The following is a 13,388-nucleotide window of genomic DNA, read 5'->3' as shown; positions in this document are numbered from 1 at the left end:
TCTGTCCCATAACCCATTTTATAGAGGATTCTTGGCAACACCCCAGACGTATCAGTGTGTTAAGACATCCTCATCCTGAAAAGTGAAAATTCTTAACTTTTTTTCTTTTTTTTTTTGGTCGGGAAGGTGATGGGTATAATTGATTTCTCCCACCTCTTCTCTTAATTATTATTCCTTCATTCAAGGGAGACAAGATGATTTAATCCGGGTTGTATTTAAAATGCTCATAATCAGGGTCCTCATTCTGAACATGTGTCTGTGTGCTTTTAGATAATTTATGTATAATTTTCATAGATTTGTCAACAGCAGCCCTTCCTCATCTAAACAGGCTGCTCGCAGACAGATCACTTAATTTGCTCCTCAGTGTTATTTTTCATACAAGGTTTCCGCACGGCGGACAGATAGCAGATGATCCCGCTACAAACACATTTGACATGGCATGTGCTGTGGGGATGAGCAAACTCAAGGTCTCCTACTGTGGCCAGCAGTGTGTGTCTCCCTGTTATGCAGAAGGGGAGGGGAGTCGCAGAGACCAAGCAACAGAACAGGGGCTGAGGCTGCAATCCCCGGCAGTACTGAGGTGCAAAAGAGAGCCCCCACACTTACCTGCCATAACAGAGGCTGTCAGTGCCCTGCCCCTTCCCCAGCCTGGGCGTCACCTGCTGACACTTTCCATCTCCTGCCTCTCTCTGTGGGAGAGGCATTGATATCCCCAAAGCACCCATCAACCTTCTGGTCTCCATGCTGACCCTGCAGGTTCTCATCCTCCAGGACCTAGAGTTCGCCCCGACATAGAGCCTTCCTGCCGCCGGGAGCCCTCCCTCCTCCAACCACCCTCAGTCCCAGGAGTCTTGTTAACTTAGCCCTTAGCATCCGCAGCCTTGTGACATCCTGTATTTCTGCATGTGGGTGTGTGACGGGGCGGATGCCAACTCTGCCGGCTTCTAGCTGGCCTGAGCGTCCGGCTGAGAGGCGATGGTGCTCCAGCCCCATCCTCACGTTAGAGTGAGGATCAGCAGGGTGGAGGATGGGGTAGCTAGCCGAGGCCAAGAGTGCACACTCCGGGGGCGGGGCGGGGGGGGGGAGTACAGAATCCCTTCTTTCCAAAGACTAAGTGAGTGCTGATGGATTATTTGCGCCATTTTCGTCTGCTGGGGTAACGGCAAGCAAGTGCATTGTGTTCCACAGGAAGAATGTTCTCTAGACGCGGTAATCTTCGCCATGCCAGCTTGTGACAGAGTGAACCACATCAACTTCTAAATTTTCTCAATGAAGTGTGATGTGTGTAATGTGTAATAAAATATAAATAAGCCTTTAAGAAGCATCTATGTGTTTCTTTTTATCAACCTTTAGATGCGTTCAAGCCAACTACAATTTTATATGAATTCTAGATGATATGTAGTATTTTTATTTGCTACTTCATTGCTAAATGTTTCATATAAAACTGAAGAGGGAAAAAATACACAGTCCCACATATAAAAGAAGAAGCAGATGGCTAAATGTGACCGTGGGAGAGAAGCAGTGAATGGAGTGCTCCGAATGGAGCTCCCCGCTCCAGGGCGCAGCCCGAGATGGAGGGAGTGGAGGGAGGTTTGAATGTGTGGTTACCTGGGCTCGGTAGCCATTTGCTCCCACTGTGTCTTAAATAGGCCATTAGTATTCAGAAGAATCTACAGGTATCTTTGTTATGGCTTTTTTTTAATCTTTTAAATGTACATATAAATGAGTATGTATTATTTATAGATGTCTTTGGATTTAGAAACATCGAGCTTGAAAAGTAATGCAGCAAGGAATATTTGATTTACTGCTCGCTGGAGAGGAGAGAGAAGACAGGGGGGGCTTTCTGCAGGAAGGAAGACCGGGTTTGATAAGTTGTTTAACCTTTCTAGGGGACTTTCCTGGAGTCTTCAGGTCCAGTTAAACTGCAGAGAGATGAGGGGGAGAAAGAGGTCAGCAGGGGAGTTGGGAAGCCAGCACTGCCGTCCTCCCTCTCCTGCTGATCAGCTGTGTGACCTTGAGCTTGTCACTCACCTGCGCTTGTCGTTGGTTTCTTGCCTGTATCTGGACATCAAGCCGTGCCAGGCCGCAACTCAGTGATTCCGTGCACTCGTATCGACTGCTCTGGGCTCTGGCCTGGCTCCTCCGTAGCTGGTTTAGATCGCAGCACTGCCTCGAAGCTGGTGAGCCACGGCTCCATGTTTTATTATTATTTCTTTTTCGGGTGGAACATGAAGCCATGGTGCCATCAAGCCACTTGCCTGCACACGTTGGTAGAGATCAGGAAAACAGAATTAGCTCCTAATTCTATTTTCAGTTCCTAGGCTGTTTCTATATTGGCCAAGAAAAGCAGAGAACTTAGAGAAATTCCTGGTAATGACTGCTTTCTGCCTGGGTACGGAGAAACATGCCTGTCTGTGGTTTATTTTTAAATGGATAACTCATCATATCTGGGTAAAAAGTACTGTAATCTCCAAAGGCTTTTCTTTCACAATTTTTTTTTTCTCTCTGAGAGTATAGAAACAGCCTCAAATCTACTCAAATAAAACAGCTTTTTACTGGGTGAGGAGGCAGTGGTTTTCAGATGCTGGCCCTGTAGGCTTGGGTTCAGAACCCAGGTGGAGCGAGGGGTCAGGAGGCTTAGTGGCATCGTCCCTCAGGCCTGGAGTTGGGGAGGGGGTGGCTGAAGCTCAGAGGACATTCAGGAACATAGCTGGAGGGGGCGGGGAATGGCAGCTGACCAGGGTCAGATGGACCCAGGGCTCCCGCGCTTCCACCGACTCCTAGGGAAGATCCCCGTCCATGCATTTGTCCCCATGTGCTCGCTTCTGTGGAGACGTGCTGGGAGAGACAGCACCACGTCGTCGTGTGGTTCCCAGCCCTCCCCGTGGCGCTGTAGGTATCTTAGGGGCACCTATGTGCTTCGGTTAGCAGGCCTGGCTATATAATGGTTACAGCTGCCCATTATCCGTGCCACAGGCTATGCTGAGTGCCTTTCCTACATGCTCTTGACCACACACAGGCCGAGCCAGCCCTGAACCCCTGCGACGGGGACTAGGATGTAAATCCAGAGGAAGCTCTGACCATGCCACACAGGCTGTGGGGACTCCTAGTTGGGAGAAGGGCTAGTCGGATCTCTCTGTGTCTCCCGGAGCAGACCAGAAGCACACTGAGTTTAGAAGCCCAACATGTTTTACTCTGTGAAGACACTTTTGCCCACCGCTTCTCTCTAAAGCTGTGGGCAGGGAGTGTCCAGGGGGCAGGAGATGCTGTGGACCCCTGGGCACTAGCAGGCTCCAGGTCCAGTGAACGGGTTTGGTGGCTGCTTCTCCTGTCCCCACAACTGTCTCCTGCCCCCTGACGTGGACGGCTGTGGCCCAGATAGAGGACTCGGGTGTTTTCTGATGTGGTTGGCTCCTTGAGGGCTTAAGATACAGGTCAAAGTCTCCCTCCACACCAAAGAACTCAAACAAACAGCCTCAGGGCCAGTCACCAGGAAGGAGGCAGGCCTCATAAGAAACAGGAACAGGGAAGATGCAAAGAAAGGGAGAAGCCCCACTCTCTCGGTCTCTGCCTGTGTGGTCCAGACTTGAGGTGGGCTCTTCCCTGAGTGCAGGTTCCTTTGTGGTTAATGCTAGGATGGAGGCCACCCCGTGGAGCTGGGACAAACCTGCCTGGGGCCGTAGACCCTCCTGGAGACCGCTGGGGAGCCAGCCTGTCTGGCCACATACGACTTCTTCTGTCCACGGCTGCCGCCCACCAACGGGCCTATTGTTCTGTTTTACTCCAAGATTCTAGACAGGTCTTACTGAAATGGTACAGCCCGGCAGGAGGGTCAGGGAGAACCAAGGAAAGAGACTCGCTCACACTTGAGTCAGAGTTTGAAGTGCGCAGCACCACTGAGGCCAACGTGGCGGGGGGTGAGCCTCTGTAAATGCCCCACCCCACATGGAGACCTGGGGGGTGCTGGAAAAGGGGGTACTGCAGGTTTTGCAGCCGCAGGAAGGAGAGGGGACCCCATGCACACTGCAATCCAGCTTGGCGGCATCGGCAGCTGGCCTCCCTGTCGGTGAATTAGAGATGTCAGCGCCCGTCCCGCCTCTCCTGGGGCCGCACGGCTGTCTAATGAAGGAGAGAAGATGCACGAGCACTCCAGAGAGCCCACAGCACCAGACAAATGTGACGCGTCATCATGAAAAGCTGGAATTTATGGGTCTGAAGGAGAAGCAACATCTGGGAAGGAATTATTGCAATTTAAAGGGAGGATGCAGGCCTGTTCCTAAGAGCGAAATCTGGAAGCAATGTCTGATTTTTTTTTTTTTAGCTGGTTTGTATTCCAGTCATGAAACCATGGTGTGAACTTCCAGATGTGTGAAGCAAAATTGTAGAAAACGAGTCGAGTCTGGTAGGCATTTTCCTTCCTTCAACAGAGCCTTACTGAGCATCTACTAGGTGCCAGGTGCTGCACACTCTGCCGACGTCCTCAATGCCACCACGGGCGAGTCAGGCTGCGGGAGGGTCCCCTGGCACCTCCACCCCCTCCTCAGCTTGTGGTCTTCCGAAAATGCAAAGGTCGTGCCAGGTCCGCTTCCAGTGATAAGCACATGTGTATTAACTGGGGGTGGAGGAGGGTATGCGTGCTGGCGCTGAGTGGTGGGGCTGAGTTACGTGGGTCCTAGTTAATGCAATTGTTGAGGGGTCGGCTGCGTGACCGGACAATGGAGGGGGTGTAGGGGAGGGGTGTGTAGGGGGTGGGTGTGTAGGGGAGGGGGTTGATTTGAACTTTTTTCTTTTTCTGCACTGTTTCAGTCCTCGTGTCTGGCAGAGCACGATCATGGCATAATTTAGGATCTAATCAGTCTGTGTGCGGGTACCCCATTTTCCTTCTCTGCCCATTCTCCTTGCCCAGACCAGCCAAGAGGGACCTGGGGATGGGCCATCAAGAGACTTCGTTGGGTGACAAGCATGCACTTGACATTCTCCAGCAGTTTTCCTTAAGAGTGTCTATACTCTGAAGAGAAGTTCTCAGTGGGAGAAGGGGTGAAGGCTGGTGGGAGGAGATCCAGGGAGGGAAGCAGGTGTGCGGTCACAGAAGGAGAGCTGGGGGTGTCTGCAGGGCGGGTAGCCCAGGCGGTGGACGCTGTGGAAGCGCAGGGCATGGAAAGAGTCAGGGTTTGCCTGGGTTCCCTGGGGCCCCTGCCATGGAGGGATTTGGGGCAGCGATGCCGTGACTATTCTGAGGTTGAGCACAATCCCCGTGGCGACAGCAGGGCCACTTGGGGGCTGTTGTGGGGGGGAGGCCTGGCGGCAGTAGAGAACAGGTGACTGCCCACCGTTAAGGACAGTGCTGGGGGTGGGGAGCAAGAGGGAGAACGAGGAACTGGGGTGTTTAAGGCAGAAGAGGTGGCAATGCTGGGCCCTGAGGAAAGGGTCCAGAAGCAGCAGGTCTGGAGAAAGTTAATGCATACGAGGGGTGGGGCGGGGGTGTAACTGGATTCCAGGAGTGAAGGAGGGCACAAAAACTCACGATGCTGCAATGGCTTATGCCCCTCAGCAGCTCCACCCTCCCCTACAAAATCTTACCCCTTCAGAACTGAATGTCACTTGTTAAAAAGAATTTCAATGGAATTGAATTGAATTTTTCTCTTGGTGGGGGAAGTGATAATAAAGGTTGAGAAAGCCCGAGTTGGTAGTAATGGAGAATCCAGTGCACTGTCTTAGTGCTGACTGAGGTTTCGTGGTAGGCGTGGGGGCCAGTCTGTGGCTTCTCTGTTGGGGGGGGGGGGTCACTTGGGAACCTGACCACACTGGGGCTGCGGAGAAGCAGGTGAAGGGGTGGGGGGCAGCGGCCAGTCGGGTCATAGGGTTGGTTTGGGCTCACCAGGACCAGGCTGGAATGAGGATACCTGCTGACACCTGTGTTTTTATCCAGCCCAGGGCTGGTAACCGCAGAGCAAACACAGGACAGCTCTAATCTCATCATCGATTAGGGCCCCAGGGACACGGCGGCTAAAGAATTTGGAACAAAGCATGGGATGGAAGGCGCAAATCTGGAGTTCCAATTTCCATTCCCTGCCTTACGTATTTGCTGTGTATCTTTGGGCCGTTCTTATTTTCCATCTATAAAATAGGAAAAATAATTGTAATCCACTCATATAAACTTCTGAGCAAAGGTAAATCGGAGAATGGGCATGAGCAAGGCTTTGTCAACTCCAAGCATTATGAAAATTTCGTTACTCCAGCTCAGTCAGGCGTCGTGGCCTCTGAAGATCCTCTCTTTCTCTGAAGAATACCTGCCGGCACAGAAGCCGGCCAGGCCGTGCATCCCTAGCATTGAGAGTAAGTAATGGATCTCATCAGTGGCCGGTTCTGGCTCCTTAATGGAAAGAGGAAACCTCCGCATTGTGTTGGGTGGGTTCTCGCATCCATCTCTACGCGTCCATTCTCTTCTTTAAAAGCAGTGCCTTCCGGACCCCTCAGCCCATGAACTGTCGCCAACCTGATGGATAAACCTTTGGAGAGTGTTTATTTTGGGGTTGGCAAGATGCCTGCAGGCTTTGGTGAACCCGTGGTTGATGTTATTAATGGATGGGCTGTTTTCTCCCTCTTCTTGAGAGAAGGTGAATGAGAGTTCCCCTTTTGCAGGATACATTCAGAGCAGGCCCGCAAGCCCCGTACCCCGGGGGTGCCACAGGGGCCTGAGCCTGGGCTGATAGGAAGGTGGGTGTGGGAGCTGGTTTTCTTCCACAGTGTGCAGCCTCTAGCTGCTTTGCTTTTTCCTTCCGAGGAAGAAAGAATCCTTGCTTCCCAGTTGGCTGAGGGCTGGTGACTGGCCCGGGCGTTGGAGCAATAATTGGGTAGCCTGGTCAAGACCCGGGCAGGGCTAGTCTCTGATCCTGCATCAAATGGGAGACTCTCTAATTGGTTTCTCCTCTCTTCAGGGCGGTTTCTCTCCAAAAATTGGTACCTTTTATAGGGAACTAAAAAAAAAAAAAATCCTGGGGCCCTGATTTGTAATTCTCTTGGCTATCAATTTGGTTCATGTCAGGAGCCATCTTTATTTATAGACTCGGAATGAGAACGGTCTCAAACATTTCTTTAGGTTAAATTTTAAACACCTTGCATCATTCAGCAGTTGTTTAACCCACAGACCCCATTGGAGGGAATTTCCTGTTGGCCTTTATGCCCGGTCAAACTCAATTAGCATCTCTTAAGTGCCTTGACAAGGTGGGAAGGAGGTAAGACCCCTTCCACAGGTGTTGCCTTACTACCCACTGGATTTTTAAAACGAAAGTAAAAAGTCCCTCATCCCTTGGCTTTTTAATTTTATTCTTCTTGACCCTGGAAGCTGCCGTTTGATGATGAAACGAGTGGAAGAGAAAGGGTCAGTTTGACCACAGATGTCAAAGTCAAGCCTGCCGATGGTGCCTTCGCCTCACCTGGAGATAGAAAACCGTACCTGTCTCCCTGTCGTTTCCTGGGTTCATTCTTGATGGGTGCTGTGGGCCAGAGATTCAAATAGTAAGATAACGACTGTTCTCCGGATGCCAGGGATTTGACTGCAAGGAATAGAGCTTGAGTGGATGGAAGTGCAAGAGGGAATAAGTAAAATCACGGAGACATCAGCTAATGCCAAATAGGAGCTGAGAACAGGTAGAAACCCCTCGAGGGAGGAGTTTCTGGTTGGGGTGGGCAAAGATGTCAGCCAAGAGGTGCTCCTGGCCCTGGGCGGTGGAGTGGGTGGTGGAAATGCTGAGACAGTGAGCCTGCCACTGCTAATTATGCATCCGTTCCTCTAGTTCCAAGAGTGAGAAAGGAAGGTTCATAGACATGAAATACCTTAGTCCGTGTCATAAAACTAAGGGGCAGTGTCAGGATTCGGCCTGATCCCTGATTCCAAAGCCCTGCTCTCCACCGCCCCCGAGAATGTACCTTCTAGGGTCTTAAGAGGAAATCTGCATGTTGAAATGTGTGGTTGGGAGAGAGTCAGACAGGGCTTTTCCTAAGATGTAGGCACGGGGTGCAGAGATCACACCAGGGCTCTCCCCAGCCCACAGTGGGATGGGGCAGTTTCCAGCTGGAAGCCGGGGCACAGAGAGGATGCTCTGTGGGGCCCACCACATGCCAGCTGTACCCGTGAACTGCAGTGGAGGGTCACGGCCAGCCCGTGAAGCCACTGCAAGGAGGGAGGCAAGGAGGGGAGTAAATACCCAACCCCATCTCAGTTCCTAGTCTCCTGCTGGTGTCTGCAGTGGCTGCCCCTGACCAGGGGTTGCAGGGTGTCCGAGCTCCAGTGGTGCGCTCTGTGCAGATCAGGTGAGCCCCTTAGGGACACACAGCATGGAAGGCAGACCTGGGCAAGACATCCAGCACAACCTGTACTGTCTAACATGTCAGCTCAAGTCAGGATCTCTCTGTAAGCATATTAGGGAAAAGTCCCAAAGAACTCGGCCTCGCGTATAGTGTATTTTTATTCGGGACTTTGTTTCAATTACCTCCTCTAGAAGTGGCCTCTGGGGACCACAGAGGAAGAAAGATAAGCCCATTGTCATCAGAACAAGCTGGGCAACCCTTGTGGCTCTGCTCCCTCCACGGCCCCTCCAAGCCCCAGCCTGGCCCATGCCCTGTTCATCTCGCGCAGCCTGGAGCACTGAGCCATCTGGGTGGAAGGGATGGCAAGCAGATTAAGCTGATACACCTGGGAGGTCTGTCTCAAGAGAATGAGAGCTCCTTCTAAAACTGGGTGGCCAGGATCTTGGGCTCTCAGTTAGTAGTTTTTACAGTGACCTGCAAGGCCTTAAGCGATCTAGATACTCACAGCTCCAGCTGAGTGTCCTACTAGACTCTCCCTGTCCAGCCACAGTGGGCTCCTTACTGGCCCAGGAACACGACAGGTATGCTCCCCCCACCCCCCAGGACATTTGCACTGGCTCTTCTCTCTGCCCAACACTCAACCCCAGGTTCCCACACAGCCCACTCCCTCATCCCCCTCCTGTGAGCTCAGTCCTCTGACGCTCATCTTCTGCTCTGTCTTCTCTAATACATGGTACTGACTACCTTTTAATATACTGTACAATTTGTACTTATTTCTTAAGCTTATTGTTTATTGTTTCTCTCCACTAGAAGATGAGCTCCCTTAGGGCAGGAATTTTTTTTTCTTTCTGTTTTGTTCACTTATGTATCCCCAGTGCCTAGAACATTGCCTGACACACAACAGACACTCAACAAATATTTATGGAATGAATGAATGAATGAATAAAATTCTCAAGGATCTAAAAATGATCTGACTGCTGTCTCCCAGACCTCTCCCTTCACCAAGATGTATCTGCCAAAGAATCTTTCCCAGAAATACATCGATCGTTTATTATCACCAGTACTGTCGATACTTTGTGGCCAAAGCGATCGATTCATCCGCGTGCTTCACATCAGCTTGGTAGAGGAAATGTACTCACGACTTTGGCTCCGTGTCAAAATTAAATGGTGACCTTGGCTTCCTTCACTTCCCCACAGAGGTTATTTCTTAATTGTAAAGGGAACGCTCACTCCTTGGGAAAAATAATATTTTTGCCACCTTCAGCTTGAAAATGGCTGTTTGATATGGCTCGCGTGTGTCTCTGTCAGTGGCTGCTGGAAAAGCTTGGGTTGAAAGAGGCTCTGAGAAAGACCCGTTGCGTTGTTGGAGAGAAGCTTGTCGCAAGGTGGAATTAGTTTACAATAACTTATTTACCTGTCCAAATCCCTCATATCACATTAAAGCTTTCCCCTGCTATCCGGGACTCTGGAGTGCTAAGAGGAAACAGGAAAATCAATTGATAATGATATATTCAGTTTAGAAAAATATATCGATTCCCAGGTAATGACAGCAGTGCATTTTTGCAGTGGAGGATGCCATTCCTTGTCGTGAAGACGGCTTTCCCATATATTACATTTGAAAGAGGGAAATGGGAATAGCCCTGCCTCACCATAACAGATAGGTTCTTTCTACCAGGTATTAAATCTATATTTAAAAAAAAGAAAAAAAAAACAAATTCTCTCCAGGGAACCCATCCTTTGCCTCCTCAAGGTCTTCTTGCCCATTATCTAAAATAAGTAATGATTTGTTTTTGTAATTCTAGAGTTTGTGTCCTGTTCTCTTTTCAGCATTAGATAAAAGACCTAAATTTCGTATTTTTCCCCGTCTTCGGAGTCTCTCGGTTTGAATCGGATGGAAGGCAATGCCATTATTCTCCCTTATCCACTGCTAGTGGCTGTGCTGGGGGGATTAAGGCTTTGTGTGTTTGGGGGGCGGGGGAGGGACATCTAAGGTCTACCCCTTGGGGTTCTCTGCTGCCCACTTGGCCCCCCTTGTCTGGAAGTACCATGGCAGCATTTGGGCACACCCTGTGTGAGAGGGTCCACACTCAGAAATTCAACACGGCGACAAGCGTCCACTTAGAGTGGGGACTGTCTAGGATACTGGAATTCCAAAGAGATCTCCTGCAAAAGATGATACCCTTTCCCACCCCACCGCCACCCTTTTCCTTCTCTTTCTAGACTGTCTGGCCTCCTGGTGATGCTCGCGCTGTGCTAAGTGTTGGTGGCCATCGAGGTTTTTGCATCCTGGGGACGAATCCTGAGCTCGCCAGAGACGGACATCGAAAGGTAAGTCTCTGCTCAGCTTGCCTGCACATAAGAAAGGCATCCGACGTGGACACTGACAGCTATTTCTCTAACACTGTTTTTCCAGTGGCAGTGAGGAAGTATAGAGTTGGTCCTCTTCACTGATGGTTGGGGAGATTCTCACACAGATGGGGATTAGAACCTAGCAAAGCTACTGGCCAGTCTTCCTGGAATCAATCTATGAGCATTGCGGTAGCTCTTCTGGGGGCGGCCAGCAGCTAGGGGACCTTTAAGCTCCTCAAAAACTATAATACTTTTTCGGTAATTTAACTTTTCTTGTTATTAAATTAGTATTAGTCAATGTCAGTAAAAGGCTATTTGTTCGTTGTAAAAATATTTTAAAAGATAGCACCTAAAATTATAGAAATTACCTACAGTCATAATCCCAAGTAACAACCATTTTAGTGTCCTTTTCCAGACTTTCTTTCTACGCATGTACATAAAGTGTACACGCATTTGTGCATACATGCACACACGCACACGTACATGGGATCACACTGTGTAAGGCTTAGCAATGCATTCTTTTGACTTTATGATATGTAACGTACATTTTTATGTCGGTAAATACAAATCTATAGCATTTTTAAACTCTTCATATCATCTGGATATAATAATCTACATAATTTCCTTACCCAGTGCCCTAATGGTAGGCATTTAGCATATTTTTAAATTTCACTCCTGCAAATAAAAACACAACAAATATTTTTGCATCTGTATCTTTGCATAGTGATTTGATTATTTCCTTGGATCAAATTTATAAAGGTCTGGCTTTAAATTTTGATTCAGGATTTTCAAACCTAGATTATAAAGACCAGGTAGCCAGGAGAATTGGGGGGAACGTGGCCTACTTGTGAGGGCAGAAATCTGATGAAAAGAATCGGTGAGATTGCTTGAACACCCACCGAGCAGGCCAGGACTCTGCCTGCAGAAGCAGGGGAGCCTGGAGATGGAGTCGCCAACACCCACTTACTGTTGCTTAAGGGGCAGGAGGATGGGCCTGGGATGAAGGTTGGAGGGAGGGAGCCCGGGCACTGGAATTCAGGACACGTGGGGCTCAGCTGGCCCAGCCTAGCATGTCTTGGTGGCATGTGAGGCTTTAGAAGTCCGCGGGCCAAAGTCACCTCTGCATAGCACGTAGGGCCTGGTACTGGGCAAGCCCAGGCCCCAGCAGCCCCAGAACTGCTTTGTTCTTAGACACCACACCCTGGTGCCCTCTGACCAGGTGACTCATGGCCTCTCCCTGGGGCCAGCTTGTGGCCTGAACTCCAGCTTCCTTCTGCAGCAGAGGTGAGAGCAGCAGACGAACACATTTATGCCATGTCCAGGTTCGCTTTGGACTCAGACACAGCAGGGTTGGGGATGGCCCTGCACTCCCAGAGCGCTGGCATTGAGAGCTCTAGGATTCTGCAGCTCTAGGATTCCAAATTGCGGGTGGCCATGATTGTCAGCAAGAAGTAGGAGAAGACGCCAGGCTGGGCCTGGATCAACTGCCAAAATGGAAGAAACGTCCACCGGGCATCCAGCCTGCTGCCACCAAGCAGCCCTGGGGACAGCCAGCAGGGGCAGTTGGGTTTCTGGCCTTGGGAGCTGGTGGGCTGTTGGCGCACATCTAGTGGCACCACTGAGTGGCTGGACAGCCGTCCTGGTTGGTCATCCCAGGCCCTAGGTAATGCTTTGCTTCTGTGACTATCGGGTGAGAGGAGGGGAGTTGAAAAACTAGACAGATCTGGTGACAGCGGCATCTTGAATCTGGTGATGGTGGCATTCCCAGCTCCTAGAGGGGGCAGACGTGGAGGTGAGCGTCTGAGACTAAGGAATGTTCCTCACAGAAGTCGGCTTTCCAAGGAGAAGCCTTCAAGTCTTAGATGCCGTGAGTGTGGCAAAGGTGAAGGGGATCTAGAGACCCAGGGGAACGGGTTTGACGGCCGTCATCTTGGGATCTTCTGTTCCTTCCCACTGACACAGGGTGGCACGTGGCCCTTATTTATCCCAGCTTTCAAGAAGTGTGTATTTTAGGATAGGGATGGACCTTGATGGGATACCTGATAGATCCACTCCCGGACTGGTGTCCCCGCTGTGAACTCATGTCAGTCTTCCCCACCACCTGGCCAGTTCCTGGAGGATGGGAACCACATCTGATTCATCGCCATATCCCCTTCACCACCCCCGCACAGCACCTGCTGGGGCTCTCAGTAAACACATCCCCGCACGCGCAGCCACAACTGTTCCTGGGAACACCGTAGCTCGTGGCCTGCTGCCAGGTCATGCTTTTCCCTTTTCCCTCACGTGCAGGACTGCATTGATTCCCAAGAAGATAGGAAGTTTCCACAGCCCAGTCTGTCCCCTGGTGACCAGTGGAAGAAGCTATCACTTTCCTGTGGAAACTGGGCCAGAACTCTGGGCTGTGTGCATCCTGCTGCGAAGCGGGGCCTGCTCCCATGCGAAGCAGGGAGGGCTGCTCTGTGCTTGTCAGTGACCAGAGTGTGGTGCCAGCACCAGCTAGCAGGAGTGAAACCTGATCCCTGCACTGCAGTGTGGGAGCCTGGCAGGGGTGGAGCTCAGGGAAGGTAGAGCTGAGGACCTGGTTTGTGCAGAACCTGAGGCTGAGCCAAGAATGACGTTAACAGACACCTGGACTTCGGAGGTAGTGAAGGGCAAACACGGGTCCCCATCCGTGCCGAGGAGCGCCCCTCTGCGGCCTCCCCCACCTCCATCCCTGCCCTAGCACTGCC

At 50.8% G+C, this 13,388-nt stretch overlaps 1 protein-coding gene across 4 annotated transcripts in view; it reads left to right on the top strand.

Annotated features, from left to right (window-relative positions):
* KLHL29 (kelch like family member 29) overlaps positions 1–13,388 on the top strand; it is a 302,647-nt gene that overhangs the window by 69,657 nt on the left and 219,602 nt on the right. For all 4 annotated transcript variants that reach the window (XM_026519626.4, XM_044390578.3, XM_026519608.4 and 1 more), the window contains exon 2: positions 10,531–10,638. The gene's annotated coding sequence lies outside the window, so the exon portion shown is untranslated. The remainder of the gene's footprint in view (positions 1–10,530; positions 10,639–13,388) is intronic.

Source organism: Ursus arctos, unplaced genomic scaffold (assembly GCF_023065955.2).
Source record: "Ursus arctos isolate Adak ecotype North America unplaced genomic scaffold, UrsArc2.0 scaffold_8, whole genome shotgun sequence".
In the NCBI taxonomy this organism is placed as follows: domain Eukaryota; kingdom Metazoa; phylum Chordata; class Mammalia; order Carnivora; family Ursidae; genus Ursus; species Ursus arctos.
Note: the sequence above shows the minus strand (reverse complement) of the source record. Positions and strands in the feature narration are given on the sequence as shown.